General features: G+C 38.8%; 1 pseudogene; it reads left to right on the forward strand.

Annotated features, from left to right (window-relative positions):
• Positions 1–6,224: 6,224 nt before the first annotated feature.
• The window catches only part of LOC120790173, a 111,362-nt pseudogene continuing 99,117 nt past the window's right edge, over positions 6,225–18,469 (forward strand).

Raw genomic sequence — 18,469 nt, forward strand, 5'->3', positions numbered from 1 at the left:
TGAGTGAGTGTCTGAAGGAAAGACAGTGAAATATAGAGGGAGGTAACTCAGACGTTGGCTTTCCAGTAGTCTTACATAATCTTTTAATGAGAGCCCTCATAATCTTCATTGGCTGCCACATAAAATGGGGGTGAGAGGCATTCAGAAGGAACACTGTTGACTCTTCCTGACACCAGTGCCAGTAGAGAGAACACTGGGAAGACTTGGACTGTGCATAGTTATAGTAGTGGGGGATGAGGAGAACAAATTGGCCCGTTGAAGCACTGGTCAGAAAAACTATATGGGAAGGAGTTTGAACACATTAATGGTAGAGAGATTACTTACTGATTCATATTTCTACTGCACCAATGCTCATTAGATGTTGAAATAGGTCTTTTGTTATCAATGGCAATTAATACTAAAATGTAAATCACCAATAACTAGATGCAGTCTCATGAAACAAAGAAACTGACACTATGGCTTTCTTTTGTCAGAACCATATCTAAGCTTGTTTCTTTAATAAACATTCTCTTTCAGGTTTCAGTCTAGGTCCCAAAAGGACGAGCAGATCCTGAACATTTACCAAAAACATGAATTTATCTTTTTCTTATCACACTTTCTGTCTTTGTTCTTCTCAAGCATTTGTTCAGAACCATGCACTGCAGTTTGCGGTACACATCTGAGTTTAAAAAGGACTAATCTGCAGTGTTGAATAGCACTGTAAATCTGATTATTTACAGTGCTACACACCAGATTTTCTACCAACCAGACACAGTCTTTTCAAGAAAAATGACAGCATCAATCATTTGTAAAAATTATAAAAGACAACATATGTTTATGTTTAACTGACAATGAGCTTTAGTGGTCATGTGAATAATGACTCTCGTCAGTCAGCTGTCGTCTGTACCGTGATGTTGTTATAAAGGCTTAAAGTCAGACTACTGAGAAGGTCAGAGTTGATGGATGGTTGACAAAGCATAAAACTTTCATGTGGAAGATGTTTTTGTCTTCCATTTTCTACTGACAGTCTGTTGGTTTATTGAAACCAAGCATGTAAGTTATTCAATGAAATATGAATACAAAGGTTTTCTTGCCCTTAGTGAAGATGTTACTTTAAACCAAGTATCTTTCGCTAACCAAAACCAAGCCATTTTTGTGCCTAAACCTGACCAAACCTTAACCATAGCAGTGACTGACAAAAATGATTCATACTCTGTGATCCTTTTCTGATCTCACTGATCTGTGTCTGGTTCAGTAGATATTGAATGAAAAATGCTGAGCACATTCATGATACCCAGAGCATTAATGCATTCTATTTTGTGTGCTCGGTGTTCCTTTCTCTTGTTCCACCTGCACGTTAAACTGTCAGTTTTAGTCAGTTGTCAAGGTATTTTATAATCTAACAGACTGCTACTAAATTTACTTTACAGACCATGTGAACCTTTTGATTTTAATGACTCCATGGCCTTTCATGTGGCACCAGCCTCAGGACACAATTTATATTTTTATATTTGTTCAGACTGCCGAACATGGTTTTGTGGAGTATACTGATGATTGCAGACTGTAGTGGTTGTTAGCTGGACTTAAAATTGACTTTGGGTCTGGTTTATTGCTTGTTAAGATCAAATAGCAGCCCCCAAAATATTTTCTGGTGTCTCCAGGTCAATCTCCAGTGTGGTTAACAATGATGAAAAGTATTGGTTCATGCTTTCTATTCACATCATATCCTTGTCACACAGTCACACAGTGATTGCAATCAAAGCCTCGAAAGATGAACTCTCCTGCGAACTTCCTTCTTTTTTTCAAAGTTTTCTTCATCTCACCAACTAACTATTCGAGTTTCCCCATCAAAACAGCGCCCAAAACTTGCCAGCTCCTTTCTAGGATTAAAAATACAGTGCGTGTTGTGGAAATGCTCTTAAATAGGCAATCATACTTTTTCTTCGAGGCAAGTAAAGTAGTTTTTTTACAAAAGATACTTTTGCTTTAAGAAAGGCATGTTTTGAGTGCATGGTTGTTATCATGAACTGCAGGAGCTAAGCCCCTATAAACAATACCGTCCTGTAAGGTAATTTTGTTGTAGTGGTCACAGTTGGAATTGCAGGTCACATGCCGCACACTGGCCCAAATAGTGTCACAAACACACCAACCTGAAAAAATCAGAATTTGAACTATTAGGTCGTATAAAACGCGAAAAGTCATGCCATTCACGCATGGGGAGTCAGCATGAAGTCAGTCAGCTCAGCAAGAGGACGAATCTAATGCACATGCTCTGTCAGCACAGCCTGAGGAAGCCTGAAAAAATATCTTGGCATGCGCGGCGACTCAGTAAATTTAACAGAACTGAACTGGGTCCCATTTTGAAACACAGTATCCATTGTTCTAAATTAATCCATTCCAGGATCATAGCTAGTGGGAAAACAATTGCAATCCACAAAGTTGTACATTATATATAGTGACTTGTTATCAAACACTTTATTGTAATTGACCTCTATCTTTGTCACTTACTGCTGCCAGGCAGCATCCCTCCTTCCCTGCTGCTTGTATTATTTCTCTCAAACTGGCTGGGCATTGGAGGGCCTTGCCTTTCTCAAATCAGAGCTCAGTACACTGAACTCTACTGTAAGCAAAAAAGAAGAGATTAGTTTGCTGAAAGTGAACATCTGTTCTTAACTCTAATGGGTAGCAATGGTTTCAATGTGGCTTCACTTCGCAAAAGAGGTTTGTTTGGGGCTGGGGGTCTGATTGACAGGTTTCTTTTACTATCAAAGTCTGCTCTCGTATTGGCTGCTTGCTCATCCTGCCTCATTTAATTTTGGAAAGATGGTAGAGACAAGAAAGATTTCCTTGTTTACTACCTTCAAGCTCTAACATCAGGAGACAACTCTAGACAACTGTATGACAGAGTTGGTCCTTTGAGGGTTAAAAATATCTGCACTGACAATATATATATATGCATTAAATTTAGGTTTGATTGCCCATAACAAAGGACTCTGGCTAGTGTGAGGTATTAATATTCATTTGACTTTTCAGGCTTAGATATGGGAACTGGCAGAAAAATCAGTTACCAATCACAATTATGACTTAGGTGTTGCTGTGAACTATATTTACAAGTTGGAAACTTGTAATTATCTCCTACGTGACGTGAATATGTCTTAAGCTTCACTCAAGGTCTTGTACTCTCTGGCTCCAGTAACTGCAAACATTGCAGTTGAGCATGAACATAAAACCCATATATGTGCGCCAAATTGTCCCTGCAGAAACTTACAGGTTACCATTATGAGACACTATTATGAATGCCAATGTGGAAGCTATGTCTTTATTTTCTTGTCTTTCTACTGTTTTATGTAACTGCACAGTATCATTCGCATTGTGTTACTGTGCCAGTTTATCCCAACTCACAGTCATGGACTTGGTTATATAACTTCTTTTACATGAATACATTTATTACAAAAACATAATTGAACAATTAATGTCAGATTTTTAAGACTGCTTCACATAAACAATGCATGCGAATTTGTGTTTTTTTTAATTAATAATAATAGAAACTGTAGTTGTATTAGATAGTAGTACATAATATGGAGTACCTTGTAATTACATGGTGTCAACAACATCACAGCATAGAGAAAAGAGTAAACTGGGATCAGATTTAATGAGAGACAACGCCACTGAGTATTGCACACTGACTATCACAACTTTATATATATATATTGTGTGTGTGTGTGTGTGTGTGTGTGTGTGTGTGTGTGTGTGTGTGTGTGTGCGTGTGTGAATTACAACAGGTGAAGTGGGAATTGAAAGCCTCATGAAGTCAGAAATAAGTAAATCTGCCAGATGCTCTCTGAAGCTTAGCCGAGCATGTCTGTTTCAATCAACAACTCACACAACAGACACATCCCACAGGTTGGGTTTCTGCTGGTAAATATGAAGGTGGTAGACACAGTTATGGTCCTTGAAATCCCCCTCTGTATTCTCTCTGTCTGTGGCTCAGTCACTCAGACAGGCTGTCCTCATATTCACTGAATAAAATATGGAGGTTGATATGAGGCTTCCCATTGACAAAAGAGGCAAATGATAAAAAGACCTTGGTTTTATCAGCATGATATCTTTACTAATATTGCCAAAGGAAGGCTGTAATTGAAACCCTGTGAGTATTGGCAAGGTCCAGCATATTTGCTTTATTACATTATATCCCTTAGTATTGATCCTGTAAAACAACTTGAGCTCTGTGACCTCATTTCACAAATAGATGCTGTGACATTGTGCTGGCAAATTAAAAGTCAAATCAATCTCCCCTGTGTAAAAAGAAAAAGATCAGAGAAAGGGAGCAAGAGAGAAAGAGAGGGAGGAAGAGAATTGGAGACCTTAAATAAAAGGTGTCATCTTCCCTGGTAGAATTTTAATGAAGTGAATTCATACTCTCTTCCCACAGAGAGAGGAGGTATATGCAGCCAAATGTGTGATGAGTGGACTGTCTAGACCTCAACTGAATCTTTGCCATATTGAATATTTTTTGAACTGTACATTAAAATCATATTCACCATAAACATTTCAAATATGCACCACAGCATGCCTGCAGGTGTTTTATTGCTGTATTTTGGAAAGCCTGAGAAGAAGACAGTAGTTTAGTCTCCATTATTGTCCAGAGCTATTAAAACCATGTCAATGTGCCACACTGTTGCATGATGACATGTTCCTTTATTACCCTGAAGTTTATTTGCCACCCATAGACTGTCCAATGACCATATATAATGTAAAGTGCATTAATCCATGAGCTCCCAAAAAAAAGCACAATTTCCTCCTGTTTGAGTTAGATTAATTTAAAATTACAGTGCCCAGCTCCTTCTTCATTGCCTGTTTCCCATTTGGATTGTCTTTATCGAGTGACCCCGAAACACTCACCTTTTCTACTCCCCCTGCTCCGCCAGCTGAACTGCAACCCCCTAACCCAAAGGACTCTGGTGAACGTTAACCAACCTTCTACCATACTGTTTGCAATAAATCAAATTCAAAACTGCTTCTGCCTCATAGTCTGTATTCTGCATCTTTGGGTCCAAAGTTAAGTCATTATAATAAAATATTATTGTCATCAGTGTAAAGACAACATTTTACTATGAAATTTACAGAGGATATTGCCAAGTGGGAGAATCTACAGTGAAAAATGTAACAGGCCTTGAAGAAAGCCTTGAGGTATCCCAAAGGAAGAATGATTATCAGATAATCGGAGAAGCTGTTACCTTACAGATGACAACATGTATTCTACCAAGTAGATATGAACAGATCCATTGCAGTGTGGTATCAGTGATACCAACACTTTTCTCAAAAAAAATTCAGCAGGATGCTTTGCTTTATTCTGGCGGTGCTAAGATCTAGACCGTTTGTCTGACAGGGAGATATTCCTGGATCGTTCCAGAGAAGAGCTCTGTGCGCTGCTCTTTTATAGAAGAGGGGAAGTTGAATAGACCTGCATTTGCCAAAACCAAGCAGTAATCTTCATCCTGGAAGTCTTTTCTCCTGTTAAACCAAAAAATGCTGAAGTTCTTGAAAACATATCTAATAAAGAAAGAATCTCACCTTTGCATAAATTGCTTGGGTTTGTTTTTGAGTGCGGAATAAGCTAATTGTTCCCCTTGTGGTCGTTGGGGGCAAAAAAAACCCGCCCACAACAACGGCAGTTCTCACATCCAACAGTGGGAGTTTTTGGCCCAGCAGTAACGAGCCCTTTAAAGCATTTCTATTTGTAAGGAAATGCTGATATCCCTGATGATTACTATAGACAAAATGTTACCCTTCATATAATTACAACTATAAGACTTTTTATATAATTTTTTTTTAAACCTAGTTTTAGTTTTAAGTAAAGTATTCAGTATTTACTCTACAGTATGACTACTCAGAAAAAAATAATCTGCTTCTTGTACCTTCACTATTACTATACACTTACTTTTGATTTGTTTCTTTTTCTTTCTTTATGCATTAAAAAAGTTTTTAAAGAGAGGAAATGTCATGGAATTGGTCCTGGTGAGTGTTTTTATAGTGTATGTGCATGTTTGTGTGTTTGACTTTCACAAGACCTGAACCTGCTTACCACAGGTTTGCACACAAAAACCTGTAACCACATACATTGCACGCATGTTCATAATGTTCTCTGGATGCTTACCTTGACCTTACCGCAACCGTGGGACCAGATTTTGTTCGTATAATGTGTGTGTATGGTCAGAAACCTGCACACACGCCCAGTGGGAGGGATGGTGAAGAAGTGTGATCAAGAAGACAAAGAGGGGGTGAAGACAGAACACAAGGTGAAATGTAAACAGATAGAGAAGATGAGGGAAAGAGGTCAGGTGTCAGACAGTGAATACTGAAACGGAAAGTAAATCCAAATGAGTTCCACTCAGCACTTAGTAGATCCTCTGCCCCATGCTGACTCCATCACACCCCCTAACAAAATATTGATGGTTTCCTGCTGAAAATGTTTATTGGCTTGGCCTCGGATGGTGTAGAATGGGCAATAGTGAGGTAGTTCACTTTTCTTTTAGATGATAAAAGTGATGCACGTCCTGGAATGATTTTTCATACTTGGTTGTGTTACAAACAAAGTGAATTCAAGAAACAACAGGTAAAACAGCATGTCAGTAAACCCAGGAGGCATTGGACAGATAGCAATATGTTTGTCTAGAGCAACACATATTTTTCACATTATGTCTTAATGGCACAACATAATATAAATTTTGGAGTGACTGAAAAAAAAAATTGCAGACGTGAATGAAAGCTTTCATTTTGGCAGTGAAAAAGCCACATTACTATCTAGTCAGGTTTTGTCCCCTACCCCTTTACGTATTTGGTTGAGAATGGTGTAAATAAAGTACAGTGCTTCAAAATTTAAAGATGTACTGAGTAAAATGAATGTCAGCACCTTTCAAAGCAATCTGTCAAACAATACTAAAAGCCTTAATTTATTTTTGGTAAAATACAGTCATCAATTTACACACCCAGCAGTTACAGAGCAACATTAACATTCATCTGGACTCTTGTCTGTGGTGACCAAATGAATTTAGTCTTGAAATTCACTCTCATTACACCACTGTTTTCGTCTCCTCCAACCCTGAAAAAAATATCTGGCTTTTTAGCTGCCAAATGCTCCACTATGTTTGCCAGCTACATGCTAACTTTGTTTTTTCTAGTGTCTGGTGATTGGCAGGTCATCTACAGTGGGTTTATCACAGTTTTATTTATGGAAAATTGCTGCCTGCTCTGGCTTGCAGCAGGGTTGATGACATCAAAATGTGCAGGCTGGAGAACCTAATTAATGAAAAAAAAAACAACTAAAAGACTCCATAGAGCTTAGTAATTATCATCCGAATCACATGATATTTCTTGGCTTCCTGGGTGCGTTACGAGTGACCCCATGCACATTATACATAGTAATCGGATACATTGCTAATTTAAATATTGATTAGTGCAGCATTTAAGTCTAAGGTCCCCTGTATGTGATTAGAAATATGAGCTATGCTAGCATCGAAGTGGTCTGCAGAGCTCATTGCAAAGGGAAAGGAGGTACTGGTAATTATCCTCCTTTGGAGACGGGTGAGAACCTCATTATCAAGAATAGTGTGGGAGCTTTAACACACAGGTTCCTTTCAGGCCATAGGGTGGACAGTTGTCCTCTCCTTGGTTGGACATTAAAAGCTAAGTGACAAAGTTGAAACTGATAATAAAATCTGAGCAGCATGCCATACCCAACGGAGTAAGTTCTGTGTCTCTGCTCTTTCCATTGGAAAACAATGGCTCATGCTGGTGCAAAGACATTCTTTTGCACATTATGTACAGAGGTAGCCTAGAGCCCTGGTACTTAGCCCTGGAAGCTGTCATTATCTTTACCTCCCCCTCTATAAGACTGTTAGAGGGGATGAATATATCTGGAAACTTACAAATGCTAGGCCTAAAAGGTAAAGTTCATCCTGAGGGTGTGATGGAAAAATGTACCAGGCAAAGAAACCAACTTAGGGAATTAGCAACAATTTAACTTTATATCAAAAATATGACCATAAATGCATGCAAATACAGATTTGAAATGAATTCATAATACATCATTGATGAATTGAATAACCATGTCAGAGCCAAAATTACGAACTAATCAAAAACCAACTCTTTGATTATTCCAATCAATTAATTAATCAAAAATTAAGCATAGAAATAATCAATTAATAATTCAATCCAATTCAGAGCTGAGCAATGATAACTTGATAGGCAAAATATGTGCAAGTAATTATCATCCATCAGTTGCTGAGGAATTGGCATTAATGGTCAAAATTAATAATTAATGGTCTGAGCAGGCTAAATATACTAGACCAAAATACCGATCCAATGAATCATAAGCCTCTAACAATATCAAAGCCAAAATCAAGTATAAGAGTAGTTCATGCTAAAAATGTTACACGGGAACAAATGCTTTTTGTAAAAGTCAAGCCAAGAGAAAAGAAAAAGGGCACTCTCAAACCAATCACAGACAGTTTCCCCCAGCAATTGTCAAAGAAGCCCCCGACTATCAAAATGCATGACTTTTCTTAGACCTGTGCGCACATCTCTAACTGTAGTGGCTAAATGTTCCACTATGTTCGCCAGCTAGTCACTAACTTTGTCCGTCTGCTGTTTAGTACTGAGAAATCAGCTGCCAAAATGAGTGGTGATGGTGAACCAAAACATTAAACTCTTGGGCCGGACAGCTAAACAATGAGCTGAAACTCTGCAGGTTCATCACTACTGGAGACCCCTTTCACAATGTCACATCCTTTTCATAGTCATTATGATACGTTGTTATTGTAAAAAAATTGTGAATATGAACACTTTAAAGAGAACCAAAACATTGAAAGGCTTCATCATTTGAAACCCTTACTATTCTCAGCTAATTTTATATGCGATCAGTTTTGAAGTATGCTCTTGTGTTGAATAGACAGACAACTAGCTGAAACACAGGCTGACATCTTTATATTAGGCTCCAAGACAACAACAAAAAAACAAAAAAAAAAAAACATTGAATCCACTGAGAGACATTAACTTGAGAGACAGCCTATTATAGCTCGCTTACCAAGTGTTTGCTATGTACCACCATGATGACAAAAGTTTATACTGTATAGGTCTCCAGTAAAGCCTGTGAGGTATATTCCCTTTCCTATACATAATTTCTTTTTGTTTACAAAGAAGTCATCTCTTTGTAAATTTCAACTTTGCGTCAGAATGGATGAAAAGCCACCAGGTCATTTAAATTCCCTCCTCATTATAGTCTGGGAGACACAGATAGAGTGGTCCAATTTACATTTAGATTGTTTCAGCAGAAGTAAATTAATCAACACTGCAACCCAGCCAACTCACTTGTACAGAATACTTATAGGAATAACACACCTGCGTATATGTTTGTATATACATAGGTATTGTATGTAAAGTATATATAAATTCACGCTTGTATGACACAGAATGAAGTAACTGTTATATTTTATGACACCATAGTGCAAATGCCTCACACAGCAGACCACACTGTGTCAGTAATTCCTAATGCATCTCCACCTTTATGTCTAAATCCTTAAAGTTCCTTCAGTAGCATTCATCTGTGTCTTATCACAGCCAGACACTGTGAACAGTGCAGTACAGAAATGACAGAGACTTTGATGTCGAGGAGTCAGAGACACTCCTACACAGACTCTCAGTAACCGGGATAATGTTAAAATCATTTGGAGATATGAATAATCAGGTTATGCTCCATATCATATCCTAAATCACTCTGTGTCGTGACATAAAGCACACGCAACTTCCTGCAATGGCAATAACTGTAGCATTGGATACTATTAATAGCACAAGTGTAGACCACAACACCAAAGTACACTTTATTTCTACAGCCACCAGGGTTAATAGTCTTTAGTGACCACACTGAGGCTGAACATTACGTTCTCACGCTTGCTAGTCTGATACAGCATTTATTGTAATGTCATATCCTTTCCATTTGCACCTTGTCTGGTGTGACTGTACCATCCTACAGTATATACTGGGGCTAGGAGCTGCACAGTCCTTCTGTCTCCTCTCTAGCCTCAGCCTATTGGCTTTTTTTCCTGTTGTCAAACCTGTATTAATAGATTTTTGTGGCCATTTGGGGTATTGCAATAACATAACACTGATTATTATGGTGTGGCGTAATGGGACTTAACACAGCTTTTACTCTGAAAAGAGCTGCCTGCTACAGCTGCTGGAAATGAGGATGATACGACTGCCAAGACTTAACCAAAACAGTGAAGTTATTTTCTGTAAAACCATAAATTATAACTGAAAGATGCTAAAAAGCAATGTAAAGCTGAGAGGAACTGCAGAGTTAGTGGTAATTCTTGGTTTGTCAATAGTTACTACATTCAGATTACACAGTCTTTTTCTTTATTCTTAGTATATAAATATTTGTTAGTGCAGCTTTATGTATGGTCTATTTGTCTTTTGTGTCTTTTCTTTCACTTGGAAGATGTTTTTTTTGCAACTTTTGGTTGCTTTCATTCGCTAGCTCTTGATTCCATTTAACTCATGTTATTGACCTTAAAATTTAAAAGAATCAATAAAATACTTATAGGTATTTACAGAATGCTAGTTGACAAAAACTTGTGGCCAATTTGTTAGATTAGCGGATCCAAATGATTCAGTAATACTTAATGCCTACCATACAAAACATTCCTTCTTACCTTGTCGTCCATCTTTCTGCTTCTAAGATGCTCACATTACACAAAGGGTTTCCAAATAGCATCACATATAGTGTACAAACAAAAAGGTTGGCCCTGTGGTGGCCCAAGAAAAAATGTCATTGAAAGGTGAGGTTTTCTCCATGAATACCATGAATAATAAAGGCTAATTTAAAAGAAATTCCATTGATATTTTGATATTTTGTCTGTAGGTGTCGGTACGGGAAAAGGTGTATAAACTGATGGTGGTGTGCTAGATTAAAGATCAGTAGGTCACCAAAATCAATAGGAATAACCCTCTAGGGGGTCATGAATATCTATACCAAATTTTTTATCAATCAGTGCTCTTGACCCATGTGTTAGATGGGCAGACTCCAAGCCAACATCTTCCAGTTAGGCCCCAAAGAGAGCGGGAAAAAAAAAAAAAAAGTCAGATTATTTCATTGAGTGGCAAAGTATCTTTATTGGGTGGCTTTTGGTAGGACAGAAGAAAGAATTGTGGGCTTTGTTTAGAGAAGACATAATCAGCCTGCTGAGGATCAGGAGCTGAGGCTCCGCAGAGCTGCCGAAAGCACTCGCTCCAATGCTGCTCCATTGAGGACACATATTGTACACACACAAACACCCAGGGAGTCTGGAAGACAAGCCCTGTCCTCTGTGGTTATTCATTCAAACTCCCAACACTGACTCCTGCTCTGCTGCCTCACAATATATAGAATCTACTGCATATCCTGAGTCCCCGCTGCTATGATTATCCAATTTTTCAATATGTAAGTTTATACCTAAGCTGAGAAAGCTGTGCTCCCTCTTAAACAATGTTGGACAAGGGCTCCTTTTTCTCAAAAATTCCAATATAACCCTGGCTAGGTGGAAGAAATAAACTGGCAATTGTGAATGTCATTACATTAAGTGTACAACTGACTACCAAAGCATCATTTATACCAAATAACTTTACATTTGTGACCACTACCGGGGGGCAACTGACAGATAAACCATTAACCCACATGATCTGATTGAACTATTAAGGTGGGTACGCTAGTAAGGTGACACTAAACAGGCATTAACTGGACAATTATTATGATTTAAAGGTCCCATATTTTAGAAAGTGAGATTTCCGCGTCTTTTTTGATTATAAAGCAGGTCTAGTTGCTATGTAAATACTGTGAGAATATCAAAACACTCAATCCACTGAGAAATTCACAAAGCCCATATTCAGAAACTGTGCCTTAAAACCAGCGGTCAGGACTTCCGTAGCTTTGTGATGTCACAATGAAATAGTCAACCGCCCACAGCCATGCTCCCAGTACAGCCCGGCTCCATAGCTGATACCTAGACAAAGCATATTTCATATATGTAGTCTTCCACTCTTGCTTACCCAGCTGCCTGATGTCCCCAAGGGTCTCGGAATCTCCGGCCACACGCGCTCACCTTGCAGGTCTCGAAGCAAACACTGGCACTGTACCGGACCCGGAGGGTCTGCCAGCTGAGAAGAGTGAGCTGGAGGCAGGGGAAATGGGCTTTACCCCCCCTGCACTGGATCTGGATGATGCAACAGCACGGATGGTCACCCCAGCGCTGCCAGATGATCCAGGGGTTTGCTCTGGAAACAGGCCCAAAGCGCCGGTGTATAGCTCCTCACCAAATCCAGGCAGAGCATGCAAGTCTGAATTTAAGTGTCGGTTCGCGTCATTTTGGTTCTGACTGACCATCACCATTTGCATTGGCCAGTGAGCTTTACCAAGCTACAGTAATAGGCGAAAGTCATTTATCTGTCGTTGGCCTGGCCGTGCGTCACTCAGAGAACAGATACAAACAGCCCTGTTCTTGCTAGAGCTCCAGAGAGAAGGGTGAGAGAGGAGATGTAAAATTACAATGAGATAGTTTTATACTGAAGAGGAAGGCCTCCTCCAGTTCCAGTCCGGGAGACACCCACTCCATGTTTAAGAGTAGGCTTAAAACCTTCCTTTTTGATAAAGCTTATAGTTAGGGCTGACTCAGGCTAGTCTTGAACCATCCCCTAGATATGCTGCTATAGGCATAGACTGCCAGGGGACCCCCCCCTGATGCACTGAGCTCCTCTCTCCTCTTCTCCCCCACCATCCATACATATTCATATCCTATCAATGCTTGTTACTAACTTGGCTTCTTCTCTCCAGTAGTTTTGTGCTTTCTCGTCTCTCTCCTCTCTCGTCCTGTTGCTTTCTGCAGGTATTTCTGCCTCTAGAGCAGCAGAGTCTCGATCTGTAACTGCAAGCCACCTACTTCCCTCCGGATCCTGCTCAACATGCACTGCTTCAAAAATAATAATAACAATTATAATTATTATTATTAAAGTTAGTTTTATTATTATTATTATTATTATTGTACATCCTTTGTGGAACCTGCACCGTGCTCTGTCTTTTTTTTATTGATATGGCTGAAGTCAGTTAATACAGGCAAGCTTGTATGGTATGTAAGTAGTAGCAGTAACTTAGAGGCCCAACCCTACTTTTTACCATTTAAATTTGAACTAAATTGACAAACATTGTTTGCCATAAAATTGATTCCTCATTTTAAAACTGATCATTATTGAAAATATAAGCCTCTATTCCTGATATTCCTGATATTCATAATGACCATTGACGTAAATAAACCTTTATCAGCAACAGAAAACATAAGCAAACTTAGAAGAAGTCTTTGTCAACCCCATTGGAAGTCATATAAGTTCCACATTTTGTCGAGGGGGTTTAGGCTGCCTGTGTTGGACACAGCAGTGCTCATAAATTCTGCTTTCATTACAGTAACCAGTTCCACTGTGTTAGGAAACAACACCCACAAAACACGTGGCTTTGCCTTTGATGATATTGTTATGAATGTTTCCATTTCTTGATGATATGGTAAGTGAACCATATCTGGTCATAATCAATGCTCACAGTGGTCCAGAAGAAAACCTGCTCCACATAGTGATTAATTAAACGGCTGTGGCTCAGGAGGTAGAGCGGTTCTTCCACTAATTGGAAAGTCGGTGGTTTAATCCCCAGCTCATTTCTAAGTGCTCTTTGGCAAGATACTGAACCAGTATCAGAATGTGTGAGTGTGTGTGAATGAGTGTGTGTAGATGGGTGAATGTGGCATGTAGTATAAGGCGCTTTAAGTGGTTGATAAGAATAGAAAATCACTATATAAGGGAAGTCCATTTACCATTTAAACATTAGAACAAAACCTACTGGGATTTGGCTTCCATCCCTCCTCCCAACAACCCTCAAAGTATTGAGTTTACAATGTCATCTTGAAGGAGTTTTGAAAAGTGAAGACTTTCACAAAAAAAGAAAAAAATCCTAAACCTATCCCTGTTTTCTTTGACAGCATTCATACAGTCATGAAGAACCTGGAAAAATCTTTGGGAAAAGCGTCCCGAAAGGTTTTTCATAGAAAATATTTTCATAAATGTTTTATATGTTAAAGATGACCTGCGGATTTTTTTGAAATCACGCAATGCTAGGGCAGATAAATGATCACTCAGGTACGATGATCACAGGCGCTTGTCCGGAGTGACATCCATTTTACTTCACAGGCTACACATGGACAATACTGTATGCCATGGCTTTGTAAAGACCACTCATAAAATTATATTATATATTTGTGGTTGTTTTAGTCATGGGTTACGAAATGCGTCTCTCTTTCTCGCATGTGTGCTCTCTTGCTTCACCTGCACCTCTAAATTACTGAAAGAGTTCCCCCCAAAAAATTGCTTATTAACCCCCCATAGTCGAGCGATATTGGTAGAACAAAGAATATATTTTCATTTACATTCAGGCTATTGCCTCTGTACAGTGTTGTGAACTGCTAATAATAAGATCACAGTAAAATTATGTTGAATGAGTTGCGACTCAGACAGTGCCACACTGAAGCTGAAAAAAAATGATCGTCAATGTGAGTGTTTTATGTGCCCTCGCTTTCATCTGATTTTACTATCTTTTCCATTCCATCCAGGAGTAAGACACATTCCTCCACAGAAATTTGGAGTAAATCAGGACTTTGAAGATCTGTCGGCACACGCCAAATTAAATTATGCATCAATGCCAATTCAATTTTTAGTTACAGACTCCTCATATTTCACCCTGTCTTTCATGATCTGAGGGCCTCTTTGGCACACAGTTGGCAGACAGAAGTCCTTTGTCTGCTGGACAAATTAAACTTCAAATATGACTTACAAATTCAGACTGTTACTGGGTGCCACACCTGGGTTCGACATTGGTATGCAGTATACAGTAAGTATCGTATACTATATACTATTTCTTGCAGTGTTGCTTCAAGTTGTTGAAGGAAAAGGACTTAAGTGCTTAGGAGCTGTTCTGGATGTATGATGAAAAAAATTTGCTTGACTTTTCAATTCAAAAATACAGTAAAGCAGGTAAGGTGGAGTCCATTAAATTTGATTATTCTGAGTGTAAGAAACCTTACCATGCCACCAAACAATGGTCTGCACCGGCATTGCTGACAGTATAAAGATCTACAACGATCTACATAAATGAATAAATAAAATTTTTGTTGGTCCACTAGTAGTGTGCGGCAAATAAAGGATAACTACGGTATGACTGAGATTAGTCAACTAACACACTTGGTAATGGTTAGGGAAGGTTTTGAATTTTAGACTGACAGCACACAACATCTGATCTCCTGCATCAATTTCAGAAGTGCAAAACGCTGATCCACCAACCCAACTTTATGCCTTGCTTTTTAAAGGCCACGCTACTTTTTACATTCCTAATGAATTTTGGCATTCAACATAAATTGCGCACTGCAGATTCATCCAATATGAACATGATTCCGAGGGATTCTCCACAGATGGACCTGCAATGCCAAAAAAGTACGGTCCGGCAAATGTCTTGCTGACAAATGGATGTAGGTTTGGTGGGATTTCTTGTGTGGCTGTTTACCTAGCTACCCGCAGCCAATGTATTATGTTGTTAACTGGGCTCAGGAAGCCAATACTTCATTTGTTATTGAGTTTCAAAGAAAACAGAAACACTGTGTTGTTGGCACACAACATTGTGTTAGATGGTAAAGTTTTCCTAAAACAGAACTATTCTGGCATTTTAGTCTTTATTGCTAGTGATGGTAGAGCTCAACAAGAGTCATGAAGAATGACATGCAACAAAGATCCCCAGATGGAATCCAACTGGAAATGCTGCACTTATGCAGCTTAACAACTCAGCCACCAGGAAACTCCAACATTTAAAACTTTGGGTTTTAACTCTAATGTTCTTTTTGGGGTCAATGGCCCTCCTTAAAATCTCAAAAAGTCAACTTAAAAATGTTTTAGCAGCTTATTACTGACTGATACTGACAACACATTTCAGAAGTCTGTTAGAGAAAATAATGCATTACTTCGTTTTGGAGTCTCAGAGAGTATAGCTGTAAAACATGATTAAACACGATGGATTTCCATATCCTTTATATCTGTGACTGGTGTTGACAATGCTTATTTCACAGCACTACTAATAACAATAGTGTATGGAAACACACATTAATTCCAGTATTCTTTTGCTAATTTTCTGGAAATTTGGTTAACATTTGCTCTACACTTGGACAGAAACCTGACTAATGAGCAAGTAAAGCCAATTTAAAAAAAAACACAATAGCTTATAAATGACTTTACTGATTGTTTATTATAACGTGTCAGCCAAAAATGGTTCTCTGTGTTTCCCACTTCTATGGGATTGAGGGTAAGTCTGTCCATATAGAGGTAATGATCCACCTTTGTATTCCAAAAGCTGATTCACACAAAAGCCCCATTATCTGATAGCCACAACACAATGTGATGGAAAAGAGTTTGTTCGGCTGGCAAAAGGATGTCTGGAACAGACTGGGAGTGTTTTCAACCAGCTAGGAACAGAGTGATAATACTCTCCTGTTGTGTAGGGTGAACGCAGGTGGTACATCTAAGGCAACATTCATCACAACCAATTCCACAAACGCTGGGAGAATATGTAAGCAGTGTCCAAACTTTCTGATTCAGCCTTAAGTGGCAATAAGGCTGAAGGAGGTTTTTTAATGCACGGCCTCTGTGAAAGGCAGGGGAGGTGGAGATGAGGAAGTGGCGCCCTTAGAAGTGTGAAAACGAAAAAACAATCTGTTCTTTCAAACAGTGTACTACAGAATGACAAAAGAATCACTACTGTATCCAGTGTCTCTATATGAGAGAAGAGTCTGTGTGTGTGTGTGAGAGAGATGTGTATATATATCTGTGTGCATTGCATTTTTGATTCTCTAAGTGACACATTATAGTGTATATAAAAAGACTTATCTGAAATGTTAGTCAGACTTATCTGGAGTGATAGACAAGTACTTCGACGGGAGCGAACTGGTAGCAATGCTGAGTGGCAGGCACTATATCTACCTCTGCGACTTATGATTACCCATAACAACCGTCTCTGTTAACCTACACATTACTTCTATCTTCAGAGAAGCATAATTCCAGCTTGAGCAGCGTAAAATGTAATTTCAAAATAATACAAGGTCAAAGGTCTGCTTTCTATCTTTTCTGAGGATTCAACACATCTCATTGTCTTTGTCAGTGAAGCTAGCTAAGATGTCTTATGAGACCTAAGTGTGGAATTACAGATTTGTGCCTAGAAGTGGAACACATTTCAGTCGAATTTTTCAGTTGTCCTTCTCGTGCACTTTTGACAACGCAGATATGCTTAAAATTTAAGTCTACTCCCGTTGGGTTACAAAGCATGGTTTGTTCAAGCTTTATGCCCACATCTGCGATCTGAAGTGTATTTTGAAGCTTCAGAGGAATAGTTTGGCATTTTGGGAAATATGTTTATTCATTTTGTTGCCATGACTTAGATAAAAAAAGACTGATACAACTCTCATATCTTACCATTATATATGATGGAGCATGGAGATGGTTATCTTAGCCTAGCATGAAGACTGGACACTTTTTAAAATTCACAAATTAACACATTCTGATACATAATTGTTATACAGGCTTAATCCATACAAATACGAAAGTGTAAAAACAAGTTGTGGTTTTGCTGGTTGCCTTGCAACCTCTTAGTGAAGACAAGACTCCAGGTACTTTCTGTGTAGACGTTGATGTAGGACTACAGCCACTGCTTTTGTTATGTGGCTGGTGTAGACAAGGTGTTACTTTGTAAACCTTATATTTTTGATTAATGGATTAAACATTAATCCATCCTACCACAAGTCCCCAAAACCCTGTATATCCAATTTTATACCCAAAGATAGAAAATGTATAATTTAAACACAGAAAAGCAGCAAATTCTCCCTTTGAGAGGCTGGTAGATATTTTACACATTGTGTAAAAAAAAAAAAAATAATTTACCTGAATTAACTTTGTACAGTATATCACCAAACCCTGCTTGTGTACAAGTCTGGTTTTTCTTTTTGCTATTTCATTTGGTATCATCGGAGCAGGCCACTAGTCTACCTCAGGTCTTTGTGCTTTTCAGATGGAAACAGGTTTGGGGTTTATGGCTGGTTTGGGTTAAATAATTTAATTATTGGTTTGCATTTATCATATTCTGGTACCCAATGCCTGATTTCCCTATGGGACCCTGGTCTTGTGTAGGTCGTTTTTGACAGCCCTCGTTTATCCATTATTGCAGCAGATTCCTGGGCCAGGTGCCATATAATTTCCCACCCTCCTCAAGGGGGGAACTCAACTCTCCCGCGTGTCTGATGTCATTTAACATCATCTCTTAACACCACACATCTCACTCATCCATACACACATCCTAACTACTGACGATACAGATTACCACATCTCA

This window comes from Xiphias gladius, chromosome 5 (genome assembly GCF_016859285.1).
Source record: "Xiphias gladius isolate SHS-SW01 ecotype Sanya breed wild chromosome 5, ASM1685928v1, whole genome shotgun sequence".
NCBI lineage: Eukaryota > Metazoa > Chordata > Actinopteri > Istiophoriformes > Xiphiidae > Xiphias > Xiphias gladius.